This window comes from Pholcus phalangioides, unplaced genomic scaffold (genome assembly GCF_987345545.1).
Source record: "Pholcus phalangioides strain wild (caught in Gottingen) unplaced genomic scaffold, Ppha-v1.0 ptg000007l_1, whole genome shotgun sequence".
Lineage (NCBI taxonomy): Eukaryota > Metazoa > Arthropoda > Arachnida > Araneae > Pholcidae > Pholcus > Pholcus phalangioides.
Genome location: NW_028301600.1, coordinates 5,335,657 through 5,349,616, shown reverse-complemented (window position 1 = coordinate 5,349,616; position 13,960 = coordinate 5,335,657). Strand labels below are relative to the sequence as shown.

The window sequence follows — 13,960 nt, the reverse complement described above, 5'->3', positions numbered from 1 at the left end:
ATCAAGTCACAGTCGGGCCCTGACAATACCCGAATGATAACATCATCCGTGATTTTAATAAGCAGCGTAGACTATGTATAAAAATGTCGGACAGATAAATTTCTTTGTGATTGATCCACACGCACAGCTGGGACCACAAAACAGGAATCTCCCTTAAACAATGTAATTGAACGTGATTGAGAAAATTCGGGCGTGTTTTTTGAAAGCGACTTTTTCTTTCAAGATGGTTAGCGATTTCTCTTCTATTTTTATTGCTGCCTGTTGAAGACGCATTTGAGAAATGAATTCAATTGTAGTTGCTTCATGATTTTGTCCCCCACGATTTTTTTTTAGCTTGCAGCTGCACGAACCTCACCCATAAAGCTATGAAGAACAACTATTTTGTCGCGTGCATGGTCGTTCATATTGTTGAACCCGATACTCGGAGGTGATATCAATTACAGTAGAACCTCGGGGTAATGGTAGGGTAGAGCAGTGTTTTTTGAGCTTTTCTCACCCATTGGACCCCCTTTGGACCATATTTTTTCCTTGTGGGCTGCTGTCTAGCTGTCTTTTAATCCCCCCCCCCCCCATCCAGTAACTAGACTTATCAAATTGATTTCTGAATAATTGTTATAGCGTAAAAAAATAATTCTAAATATAAAAATTATAAAAGACGGATCTTCAGATCTCGGGGATAAATACCCATCCCTCTTGCAGGAGTTCCATGGGTTGCAAGGGAATGTGGCCCCCGCTTGAAAGACAATAAAATATAATAGTGGTTCTTAATCTGAGGCCATATAGACCCCTTGTGGTCCCGGGTTATTCTAAAAATCAGATGAGAGGAGAGCCACAATAAGTGGTGAAGGGGGCTAAAAAGAGCTATGAATAAATAAAGCTTTCAAGTTAAATATGGTCGGGAAAAATGGGATTTCATGTCCATAGGGGGCCTACATGAGGAGGTCTGAAACTATGATTTTCGAATGTGAGTGCGTATGCAAATATGTTAACTGTTACTCTTTCAGCTAAATATTGAGCCCACAGAAACATCACTTTGCCCGAGGACCAATGATGTTGAGACGCAAGCCACAATGGTGAACGCTATTGAATTTATCTCTTTCTCTCTTTATCTCTCTTATCTCTTTCTGTGTTTCGAACATGGTAATTGCTTTATAATACTAATTTTATTTAACTTTTTTTTTTGTGAATGTTAATACACATCTTAGTCCCATATTTCGCACTGACCTATTTTTCCCATCTAATTCGGCTCTTGGAAGGAATGATCATTTCCCTTCTAGATTCGTGTATGGCTCAGGGGTTCCAGAAATCGATCTTATTTATAAAATTTGAGTTCATTATAAATTTAGTTTTTACTAAATTCAATAAGTAAAAAGGGTCTCACTCCAGGATGAAGGTAGGGGCCCTAAAAAAGACGGGTAGGCAAGAGAGGAAAATATAGTCCAAAGGGGGCCATAGGCTGAGAAAGGTTGAAAAAAAATGGGATAGAGGACTACGAAAAACTGAAAAATATGGTTAAGGCACCAGGAATAGCCAGGAACCAATAGCCCAGTAACCAATAGACTCCCATTACTTTGTTTGCAAATTTTAATTAATTTAGTTAATAATTTTTTCACCGCAAATCAACAAAAATGGATTTTCACAGACGTTGCCATTTGCAAACAATATCATTGTTTTCTTATAGGAAGTACAGATGACTGGATATCAAACGAAGATAATTCAGTCATCTCTATACTTCGTATAAATAGCGGATAGGTTCACGTTTCGTTCCATTGTTTTCTTATTTATAAATATGCTACGGTAAAGGCCCGGAGACCGCCAAGGAGAGTTGGTAAAATACCGAAAAACACTTGTTAACATTTTCATTTCTGATATTTACCAAGTTTCTCTTACTAAATACTGGCATTTACCCACTCCGAACAGTAAAAACCCGTTTTTAATGAATCAATTAACCATCATGAGCGTATTTTATTAGCTCCCGACGCTTATCAATTAATGATTATTGTTATATCTCACCTGAAATGAATGAATGAGTCTGATGAGAGAAAATTTCATGTCAAGTTCATTTAAATCAACGGTGACAAGAACTTGCCGTGATAAGACATGTTCATTGTTTTTTACAGACCTATTTAAAAAAATAAGTGCATCTCCTAACGCCGGTAAATAAGGTACTTTAACGAATTCCACAAAAACGGTAAAGAATACCAAAAGGCGCCGAACTTGTCATATAGACGGCGGCAAAGTTCAATATGGACAACAGTCACAAGGAATAAAAAATATATATGGGACAGAGACTGGAGCCTGTGTGTGTGTGATGATTAGGATAAGAAAACGAATATCGTCTTCGCTTTTTGGTTGGCTTCTTCTTGGACTTCTATTCTTACAGCAATTAACATCTAAGTAGACCTTTTTTTTTGTTGCTTCTACAAGAAAAAAGAAGACGTTGGGTAAAGAGGGAGTATTCGAAAATAAAGAAAAGAAAGTGTTATAGAGAGTAGAAGCCGGCGCCGGGCCATGGTAGAGAACCCTCTAGTTCTAGAGGAGGGGTTGAGATTTCACCCATCGACCGCAGTGGGTGAGGTCAAGACACGTATAGTTGTCAATGCTATTCCTGATGCAACAAGAGATACAGTTATACGGTGAATCATCACAACTATTTTTTTTTTGTGTTAACATTTAAAAAAAAATGACTGCTAGTTCTCACCATATCATTGCGAGTTTCATTAGTTAAATTCTTTTTTTTTTTAACTTTAGTCACACAACGCAATCCAGCTATTTTATAAGAAGCAACTTAACCCATTTTTTGACTGACGTTGCATTTGCGCAACACTTTGTTTGAATTATTTTCATATATTAATTTTCCTTCGAAATTTTGTATGAAATGGACATTTTTGGAAATTAATAGGTTCAATGAGTGTAATAGGATTTGTTTACAAAGATATTTAATTTTTTACGACTTTTGAAAAATGAAATTTTTGGAAATTTTATCCTGATTTTCGATCTGTTGTTTTCCCATGACCATGAACAGAAATAAATTTTTTAAAAATACAAAAAAAACAGTTTTTTTTTCAAATTTTTATTGTCACAAGGTACACGAGGTTTCACAAAATCATAACTACTAATTGTTTAAATTAAATTTATTTATATTAATTAAAAGTTAATTAATTGGAAATTCGTATTAATTACAAAGAAAAACCAAGTTAAATTAATGTCCATTTTTTTTAACTTCTATAAATATGTTATTTAAGTAATCAGTTATCATATATAAAAAAATTGTGCAATTTGGCCATGAATTAGAGGAATGTCAAAAATGTGTTAAAAAGGGTCATTCAAAGAGTTCGTAAAATTGTAAATGACCACTAAAATTCAAGATTTGTCGATTTTAACTCGACACTCAGAGAAGCGGGGTGATTCAGGCAAGGTGTTTAGAAGCATCGTTATGAACAATAAGAAAAAGTCCGTGGCCCACCAATGAATATTTTTCTCTTTATTTGGCCCGCAAAAAAGTCTAACAGAACTAACTGGTTCAAAAAAAGCATGAATTTTTTTTTAATGAATATAGAAGCAATTTAACAATTTATCAGAATTTACTTTTCCTTTTAACCCTGTTTCTGGTTTTGGGAGTAATCATTCCATAAAATACTGATACCTACCATCACAGCCTCCACAAGGATAGGGCTGACAGTGCCCGGGATGATTCTATTCATTTTTTGTGTTTTGTTACGTTATAAATTCACTGTAGAGCAGGGCAGGGCAAGTCACAGATGACAGGTCGCCATGGTGATTAAAAAATTGTTATTGGCGCCTGAAATTTTCTTTGTATGGTTACTAAATTGCAGGCTGAGAGTAGCACAAAATGTTTGGAATTCATAGCAGCATATCTGCCAATATGAAAGAGGGTCACTATGCTCTGAAAAAGTCAAAAGCAGCATTATTTTGGACCCTTTTCTTCAGGTAAATTTTTTTTGGAGCCTAAAAACTTTTTCTGCTGCCTAAATTTTTTTTGCGGTTTATCCAGCCCTGCTACAGAGTATACAGGGAGCCCTTAGAAAGTCTAGTAGTGGAAGTCCAAAGATCCCAGCCTGTGGGTCCCATGCCATGCACCTACCATTTTTCTAAAAGGTCAATGGATATCGTGGGCGCAACGATGAAAGAAAATGAAATTTTCACCAAACACTCGGAAGATATCATCTATCGCAAGGGTGATAAACCTTTCGATAGTGCGGACCACTTCAATGATTTCAAAACGTGTCGCGGGGCTACTTAAGTGATCTGTAAATGTGCCGTGGGCCACTTCAGAGATCCGCAACTGTTCTGCGGATCGCTCAAGGGATACAGGAATGTGTCTCACGTAATGTGATCTCACTTAAGTGCGCCGCGAACCACTTGAGTGATGTGGAACTGCACAATGGGTCACATAATTGAGCTGGAAATGTGCCGTTTAGTTCATTTTTACATAATCGGGTTTGAGGTTGCGGGCCACATCACATGACTCCGAGGGCCACATATGACCCACGGGCCAGGAGTTGAGGTTGAGCATGTATGCTTTATCGTTTCGACTTGAATATCAGGGAGGTTTGGGTTCTTACAGGAAATGTACATTGCAAGCTTAAAAAAAAAAAACTGCGTTTTTCTAAGCCATGGGAAAAAAAACTTCCTGAATCTTTTCTATTCCTCAAGGTCATACATCTTGGGAATATTTCCCAGTACAGACAGTAAAGATTGACTGATGTCGCCGAAAAAGAATCACCGAATAACAAATGATAATGCCGATAAGTAAATACTCATAATCCGGCTGACGCGACGCCATTCACCGTACTTGAACTGATGACATCCTGTAAACACATACTCAGCACTATCACAAGAGTAATCACAAAAAAAGTTGAAATTTCTGAAAATGATAAATTTTAATTAATTTAGGCAGCGTAAGAGATGCCTGTAACAAAGAGCCACAAAATACTTGGGGCAGTAAAACGGCATTAAATACACACTATGCATTTTTTTAAACCTCAACCAGAGTCGCCCTTAGGGGTGTGCGACAGGTATGGTTGCACCGTGCCCTGCACTTACGGTAACGAATAACATCTTTCATAAAGGTACTGGATTATACTGCATCTGTTCCATAAATTCTGAATTTTCATCAATTCTGAAATTATTTCTTTCATTTATTCTGAATTTTCATCAATTCTGAAATTCAGAACACACAGAGGCTCCGATATGAAGAAAACATGGGGGGGGGGGGAGTAAAAGTTGGTGGTCGTCCCGTATATACGGACTCAAGCGCGTACGCAGAAAAGGAAGGACGCATTGCATTGTTTTTTCAGAAATTATTGGGGGAGGTATAGCATATACTCTATAACATAGTTTATTGGGGGAAGGGCTCAAATGGCCTCAGCCCCTAGGTTCCGGTGCCTATGAGAACACATGAGAAAAAATGAGTGCTGGAATTTTTTTTTTTTCATGTATTATGAATTTTCGATTCTCCTCCCCATAGAATATATAAAATCGGCGCTAAAGCATCGAAATTATTAAGACGCCTCTGGTCCCGCTATTAATTTCGCACCTGGCCCCGCGTCTGGTAAGGGCGGCCCTCACCTCAACTACATAATAAAAATTTATCAATATCTGGAAATTCCGTACCCCAAAAATACGTGTCTAAAATATGACGTAATAACAAACGCTCATACAAAAAAGGACTTCCGTAAACCAGGGTTTTTGACCACCATACCCCCCCCCCCCCACACACACACAACCAGGACTTAATTTATTGATAAAATAAAATTTACTATGTGAAAAACTAAAAGTATACAGGGTTGATCCCGTAACCTCCAGAGCCTAGGCTACAGCAGTGCCATCTTAACGCATGGGACTGGACCGCCCGATCCCGGCCCGGGGGCCTCTCAGCAAGAGATCTGATTGATATTTTCTAGAATTTACCAGGTGGGGCCTGAGAAAAATCACTAGGCCCGGGGTCCCATGCTGCTCTGAAGACGGCCTCAGACCACAGCCCTTTCAGCCTCCCACTTGTAAGAGCTATAGGTATTGTATAGCTATATATTTTAGAGGGGCGCGATATTGCTTTCCACACCGACTCGCAAAATGCCTATCAAACTCCCCTGATTATAAATCGCATATAAATACTCGAAAATATTTTCAGAAAAACAAACAATACCCACCAATTTCGTAGAATAAACAAATTTTTTTCACAGTTGAGTCTCTAACAAATTCTATCTGTGTAAAATCAATACAAAACGGCGACGATTATTTAATTTGGTTCAAATTAAAAATATGAAAAAAATTAACTTAAAATTTATGTAAATATAATAAATTCAAAACTTACCTTAATAAAACCTGGTTCAATCACAAAATTAATCCCATGATAGAAAAGTTTACGAAACACACTTTTGTAACACAATTCACGTCAACTTCATTATCGAATTACTTCACAGATTTGATGGAAAATTTAAATTATTTTGTAACTGAAACCCATTTTTAGTGATAATTTCAAATAAAAATTTTGTTGATTGTATGTGTTGGAAAAAAATCTTCTAAGGATAACGAGAAAACAAAGAGAGATGCGCTTCTCTTTCTGGTGTTGTCTGATATGATGATGATGCGGAGATGATGTTGATGATACCAAGGATGAGATGAGAGCAGGGGGAAAACCTTTCGAAAAATCGCCAAAAGATTGACTTGTTGGCGAGATTCACTTCATTTCGCAACAATTAGCCCCCGTTTGGCGTTCTTGTGTGTCACGGCGCGGTTTTGAAATTGATAACCAAAATCTCTTATACTCGGGATAAGAGAAAAAGAATAATTTATTTTGGAATGACTGAGACAGTGAAACCTCGGCACAACGATACTCGATACAACGATAAATCCCTACACAACGATATTTTTTTCAAGTCTTGTTTGTCTATACCAGAGGTCATCAACCTTTTTCTAGCCACGAGCACTGTCCGTATCCATCATCAAAAGAAGAGCACCCTTACGCGGCAAGTTTGGTATACGAATTCACGAAATCAAAATGATTTCAGTTCTTGAATGCAGTTTGTACAAGGTGTTTCATGGGAAAGTTAATCAAGTGCTCGCGAGCACGAAATCGAGCGTCGAGCACTCTGGGTGCTTCAGGGAGCAACGGGATAAAGATGTCAGATCTATACTCTAATGCATCGTTTCTCAATCTTTCTGAACCCAAGGACCAATAAAATGTCTAAAACAATTTGACGGACCATTGCGACCCGTATTACGGGACATTCCTGTATTTTTGGTCGTTCTGGCTTTTTCCGTCCCGTTTTTTAACTGTTCTGGTTTGTAGTATTTAAAAAAATCGTAAATAAACAAAATTTTCATAACTTAAAAGTTATGTTATGATAATTATGGCTAAAAATGTAAATATTCATGTCACGTTCAACGTTATTTTCGCAGTTTAAGTAACAATAAATTGGTAATTTTGCCGACTTATGGCATCGTTTTTTATGATAACTGGTAAAATGTCCCGTTTTTTACTATATTTAAGATCGTAGTTCCTGGTATTTTTCTCAATAAAATACTGTCAAAGGGTCACTTAATTTTTTCCGCCAAATACATTTTGGTTACAGCGGTTCATTTGTAGCAGCTCTTTATTTTACACCCTTTAGCAATTATAGCAGTAATTAGCAAATTTGTCGCTTATTGCATTTTTTGTCTACAAAATTACTGATATCTCGTATTTCCTGCATTTATCTCGATGAGGAATGACGAACTCAAGTACAGTCGATCCGGCTTATAACGTTTTCTCGCTTAGTACGACTTATTTTCATGGTCTCATATCTTTAAAGCGTTTTCCCGCTTACAACGCTTTTCTTGACGGTTTTTTGGAAAACATTATAGCGGGATCCATGTATATGAAGGTATCTATAGTTTTTATTTGAACCCCTCATATGAGAGAGAGAGAATGTGGCTAATTTACAACAATTGAATAGTTTTTCATTCAGAATTCTAATTAAATTATAAAGTTCGCGTGTGGATCACCCATGCCATCGTCGCGAACTACCTCTGGTCCGCGGGCCAAAGGCTGAGAAACGCTATTCTAATATTAAACTGCTGCCTCTCGGTACAACGATAATCTCTCCACAACGATATCTTTTCTTGGTCCACAGAGAACCGTTATATCGAGGTTTTACTGCATCGTATAAAGTAAATGCCGCTTATTAGAGAATCAAGGATAATGTTATCATTTGGGTATTGCTATTAGGCTATATTTTTGCAAAGTACGGAACGGACCAATATCATAACATGGGAAAAAATTCGTTTATAATTATTAAGATTTTGGTTTATGTTACCAATTTTTTTCCGTCGAAAGTGTTTTTTTCTTTTTACGTATTTTGAAGCTAACCTGCTAAGGTTAAACCAGACTCATTTTTAGTTATAAATTATCGTTGTTAACCTGCAAGACTATGTAGGAAGTCAGAAGGCTCCTTTATTGACAAAAACTTCCGTACTCAGTTCACAATGTCTTAAAAGCCGCTAAGATACAAGTACGCGAAGCGCTTGTTTTGCAATTTCTTTCCTATAATGAAGACATGTGTAAAGTAAAAAAAAAGTCCCTTTCTTCAGTTCGTGGCCAGTTTCTTTCAACTGACCACGTTCACAGTTCTTCGGCAGTAATAAGACATTCACAAGGGCATCTACGGAATTTAAGGGCCGGCAAATTATAGGTGGGAACATAAACATTGAAAAAAATCATGCAACTTTACAGTGGTGGGAGCGGAAAATATAATGTTTACTCCTCCTGCCCCCCCCCCCCCCACAATACACAATATTCTTAGTTACGGCCCTGGTGACCACTCCAGGAAAATAAAATAAATCACTAAATTAAGTAAAAATAAATAATAATAATAATAAAAAGAGATCAAAGGGGCTCCGGCATAGAAATTGATTCCAAAATGGGCTCCACGAATCAAAACGGTTGCGAACCACTGGTCGAAAGGCCTCTTGGTGAATGGAAGAAGGCTCTGATTACCTGGCATAGCAGCTGACATTAACTGCGTCAGGCTTGGGGGGGAGGGGGCTCCAAATCATCGCTCGGGGCCAGGGGACTATCATGCTGTTAAGATGGCCCTGCTATCGAATGCACTAAAATATTAATTCAATCCGTAAAATATTAATTTAGAACAAAGTAGAAAAAAATGAAATACAGCGACTCTCAGTTGCATACCGAAGGAGCCCCTTTGTTCTATCCATGATTGACTAAGGGCCATTGCCGTCTTGATGCATGGACCCTCGAGTGCCTAAGGAACGATGACAATGAAATCCGGCACCAACATTTTTCGGGAATGAGATTGTAAATTGGTAGCAGATCCGTCTGAAGAACATCATGGACCCCGGGGCAAGTGATTTTCCTGAAGCCCTACCAGACAAATTCTTGAAAATTTCCACCAGATGTCTTTTTGTGAGACCCTCTCTTCTCTTGAGGTCCCCGGGCCGTGCCCGGGTGGGCCCATGCCTTAAGACGGCGCTGATTTGTAGTTGGTTTTTCAACCTTGTGGGGCCCATGATTCTGCAAAGACGGCCCAGACAAGAGTTCCTCGGGTTTGTGCTGATTGGAAAACCGTCATTCAATCTATTTTAAGAGTTTTGTTCCACTGGATGAGACATTATTCGTGGCTCAAAATGCGAAGATTGGCGGACATATGGCAACCCAGAAACGTCTGTTGTCTAGGTGAATCAAGACTGAGAAAAAGTACTCAACTCAAATCCCCTTGAGGCTGTGCAGATGCCTTGTTGTGTGGGATTGGGACAGGATTGGACCCGATATCAGCAAGAGTAGCTGCTAACAGAGAGCGTCTGTCGCGCACACATTGCTTCTTTAACCTCTCCTGTTTATGTTGGGAAACTCAAGACGGGGATTTGCAGCCGAAAAATACTCAGATTCTGTTACTGTGTCGAGAATAACGACTGTAATAACATGAAAAACTGACTCGCGAAACTTTTTTTATTCCAATTTCTAACATGAAAAATATCTCTTAAAAATTCAAACCTACTCAAAGGTATCCGACTACCTTTCTTATCATTATCACTTTTCTATAAAATGGTACTGGAGTGAACTTTGAACTTTTTTTGATAGAAAAAAAGTGTCTCAAAATGGTGAAAATGATAATAGTGATGGGATTACCTATGTCATTTTCTATGAAAAAATCGTTTTTATGTTAAATTTTAAGCAAAATTGATGTAATATTTTCGAAACGCGATTTTCAAAAATTCTACAGATGTGTTTTTTTTACAATAAAGTTTGTTGGTAAGCAGGTTATATGAACCAAAATTTAAAGGATTGTATGGTATGCTCATAAGTTACACCCAAATCTATTGATGTCCATGGGAATTTTTTGAAGTTTCATTCTACATATAGTGTATAAAACACTGTAATTAGACAAATGTATGTAATAAACCTTAGATTTTGGTACCAAATCTTGAAAATATATATCAAAATATCATATTAAAGTTTTGTAATGACACAATCAATAGTTTTAGAAATCATGTTTCAAACTCGAGTAAAAAATAGCATTCTTCGTTAAACGCGTTTAAAGCTTTTATTCATGGATTACTTGTATGTAAAAACAAGTATATAAATAAAATAAGGCTTGTTTTGGAAGTACAAAAAATGGGTTTTCATAAAAAATAAAAATAGATATTTTCTTCCAAAATGATGTTTAAACCTAGTCTGACACCTTATTTTTGATACGAATAGTAAACTTGATCAATAATTTAAACTGGTCGATCGGAGTATTTTATTCTTATCTAACTTTTAAATTTTAATTATTCGAGAATTTTTCATTGAAACTAAATTGTGATATAAATTTTTTCTGGTTTTGGAAAGAAACAAAAATTAGCTCGATCACAACTAGAGCAGTGCGGTTTATGTAGCCCTATCTAGAAGACAGTTAAAAGTCGAAGGTCATGAGAGATTCCTCAACAGCAGCTCTTGTTTCCCACCCACCAATGTCGCTTGTTTTGGAAAGAACTTGCTTTCTGAAGTGGGAATTCCCAGAGCCTTAAGGGTAAGGGGAGAAATGGATCACATTTTCACCCTTCAGTTATAGGACACTGGGTTTCGTTTCCTCTTTTTCCATCCCTCATGGGGGTTCATGCTGCTCATCCAACTCCAATGGAATTACTCGCGCCCTTCAAAATGCCCTTGACAGCAACGCACATTTCCTGTACTCATTTTGCCTGGAGTCATTATGCAAAATACTAAAATATAGAGAAAAACAATTTACACCATTTTATGAGAAAAGTATTCGATCACTTCATTGACAAAAAAAGTCATTTTTTTCCTAAATACTTGTTCTCGAGGTAGCCTATATATCAGGGGTTCTTAACCTATGGGTAGTGACTCAAACTTGGGTCGCAGAGGCTTCCAAAATGGGTCGTATAAACCCACTCACAGCCGAGTATTCTTGAGCTATGAGTCATGCCTCAAATTGATTCGCAGGGGCTTCCAAAAAAATTGGTTTTATAAATCTGTTTCATTTCATTTTTCCCATTAATTTCTCGTTATTGTGTGTATGAACGGGCCTTTCACTTATACAAAAGAGATTTAGCGGGCCGCGGGCTTCCAAAGGTTGAGAACCACTGTTATAAATTATCTTACTGCCAGGGATTCTTGAGCCGTGGGTCACGACACAAACTTGATTCGTAGGGCTTCCAAAATGGTCGTACAAAAATTCTTACAGCCGGGGATTTTTGACTGAGTTACGATCCAAACTTGATTTGCTCCACTAATAGTCCCGTTATAAATGTACTCTTATAACAGGATTTTCACTAGTTTCACAAATTTCGAAAAAACAGTCAAATGGGTCGGGAAGCTGATCTTGCTGTTGATTTTGGATCAAGGCTGAAAAAGGTTAAGAACCCTTGCTATATATAATGTACAGCAGTGGCTCTCAACCTGGGACGATGTGACCCCCTTGCCGTCCTAGGATATTCTAAGAGGGGCCACGGGTAAAAATCTGGACCGGCAGATATGGGATAAATAATTCGCTGACCTTTATAACGGCTAACCAATTTTGGAGACGGAATTTATTTATTAAATCTAAAGTTGTATGTAGTGGCTACATACATTGAACAAAATGTTTGGCGGACATGCAGTTGAATAACGCTGCTGGGGATCTAGTGTCACGGGTACTTGACCAGAATGGGAGACGAGTTTACTCTTTTTTCTTTCAAAGTAAAGGAGAGGACATGCCCTACCTCCCACACACACCCTGCAGCCGGGACCCCTAGGCTGTGATCTTTGACGGGCCTCTCTATAGTGAACTTATAGTGTGAAAAAACAAAAATAATAAGAATCATCTCCCGGGCACCAGGGCTTTAACTTGAATTACCAGACGTGCATTGTGCTTACCACAGATGTTTAATTTTTCCATTGTTTTGGGCACCAGGGGGCTAGATCCCTGTCAGCCCTGCCCTTGTGGAGGTTATATGGAGAGGCACCAAGAGAACTAACCCCAGTCGATTGAGTAAATTTCGGTTGTAAGTTTCGGCCCTGATTTCAGGCACGAGAATATGCTATCAATAGAGCTCGGAAGTTCAAGCAAAATTCCATAAATGCCTATTTTCAAATTTTTTTTGCAAAAACTCCTTTTTTAGATTTTTCCTGCTATAAATACCTATTTAAATATTGTTCGTGAATTTCAGAGGCCATATTTTGTAGAATGTGAATATTTTGAGCATCGAGAACTTCAAACGACTTGATATTTTTAAAAAATCTCTAACTCTTAGTATTAATTAAGTATTAAATAAAGGAAATATCTAAAAAAAAATTATTATCAGAAAGCACCCGCACACCGCACTCTTCCAGCCGAATTCAAGCGTGAATAGATGCAGGTGCCTAAGAGATAGAAAACTTGGTGTTTCCCGCATTAACTACTTAGGCTGGATGCTGTTAATTGGGATGGATTACCACCAACTTTGGCTGGATAGTGTTAGACATGAATGTTTTTATTTCAGACGGACGCAGTTATGCACGAGAGAAGATGAGAAAAATAATAAGTTTGTTTCACCTTATAACATGTCTTGCTCATGTATTAGAGATTAGACGACAGCATTGCATACGTATAGCTGACCGATCCCTGTCCCAAGAGATCCTCAGTTGACGTTTTGGTTCACCCAGGCCGTGTAAGAGTTGAGAGGGCTCTAGTCTTGGGGAGCAATATTGTATTGGGATCCGTTTTATTTTTTTATACTACAATGATCACACCACGGTCATTTTCTGCACACGAGGGCTAATTAGACCGGGACGGGACCTACAATTTATTGCCGATTCCGAACGGCAGCCTGTTTTTTTGTACTCATCGCGAGGTTGGTGCGCTAACCCATCGATTGCGGTAGCAATATTTTTCTGTGGTCATGTCACCGTTTCTATTGTACCCCTGTGTCAGGAAAGTGTCTGACAAGGACGAACCAAGTATCGAACTGGTGACACCTCTAAACATTCTTTGGTACTTTTGGCGAGTATATTTTAACGACCTGGGCTACCGCGCCGCATTACAAATGCATTGCAAACAGCCATGGAAAGTTATTTTAGGTATTTAGTATTCGATTGAATTGACCAGAGACGCCCTCAGGGTATGCCAGGTGCTGCCACACCGGGGCCTGCCCTTGAAAAAAGGCCTATATGTCCGCATATGGGGTAATATGAATGAGAAAAAAAGTTAATTTGTTTTACAAACAATAAAATATGGTATCCGTGTTTCAACTAAAAAAATGGTGAGGAATTTTCCAAATAATGCAACAAATAAATGAAAACCTTTATAACTCTAAGAAGACCCTAATCATTTCCTCTACTGGCTTCGCGTCTAGTAGTGCTGGCCCTAAAATCAACCTAATCCTGAGGGACCATAAACACTTTATTTTTGGCATGAAATCAATTTAATTTTGAAAATAATGCAATTTTAAGCTATAATTAAAACGGTAATCGGAG

The 13,960-nt window shown here is 37.9% G+C and overlaps 1 protein-coding gene across 1 annotated transcript in view; it reads right to left on the bottom strand.

Moving 5' to 3' along the window:
* The window catches only part of LOC149084828 (fibroblast growth factor receptor 3-like), a 75,428-nt gene extending 68,795 nt beyond the window's left edge, over positions 1-6,633 (bottom strand). The window contains exon 1 of the mRNA XM_089232568.1: positions 6,338-6,633. The gene's annotated coding sequence lies outside the window, so the exon portion shown is untranslated. The remainder of the gene's footprint in view (positions 1-6,337) is intronic.
* Positions 6,634-13,960: the final 7,327 nt, after the last annotated feature.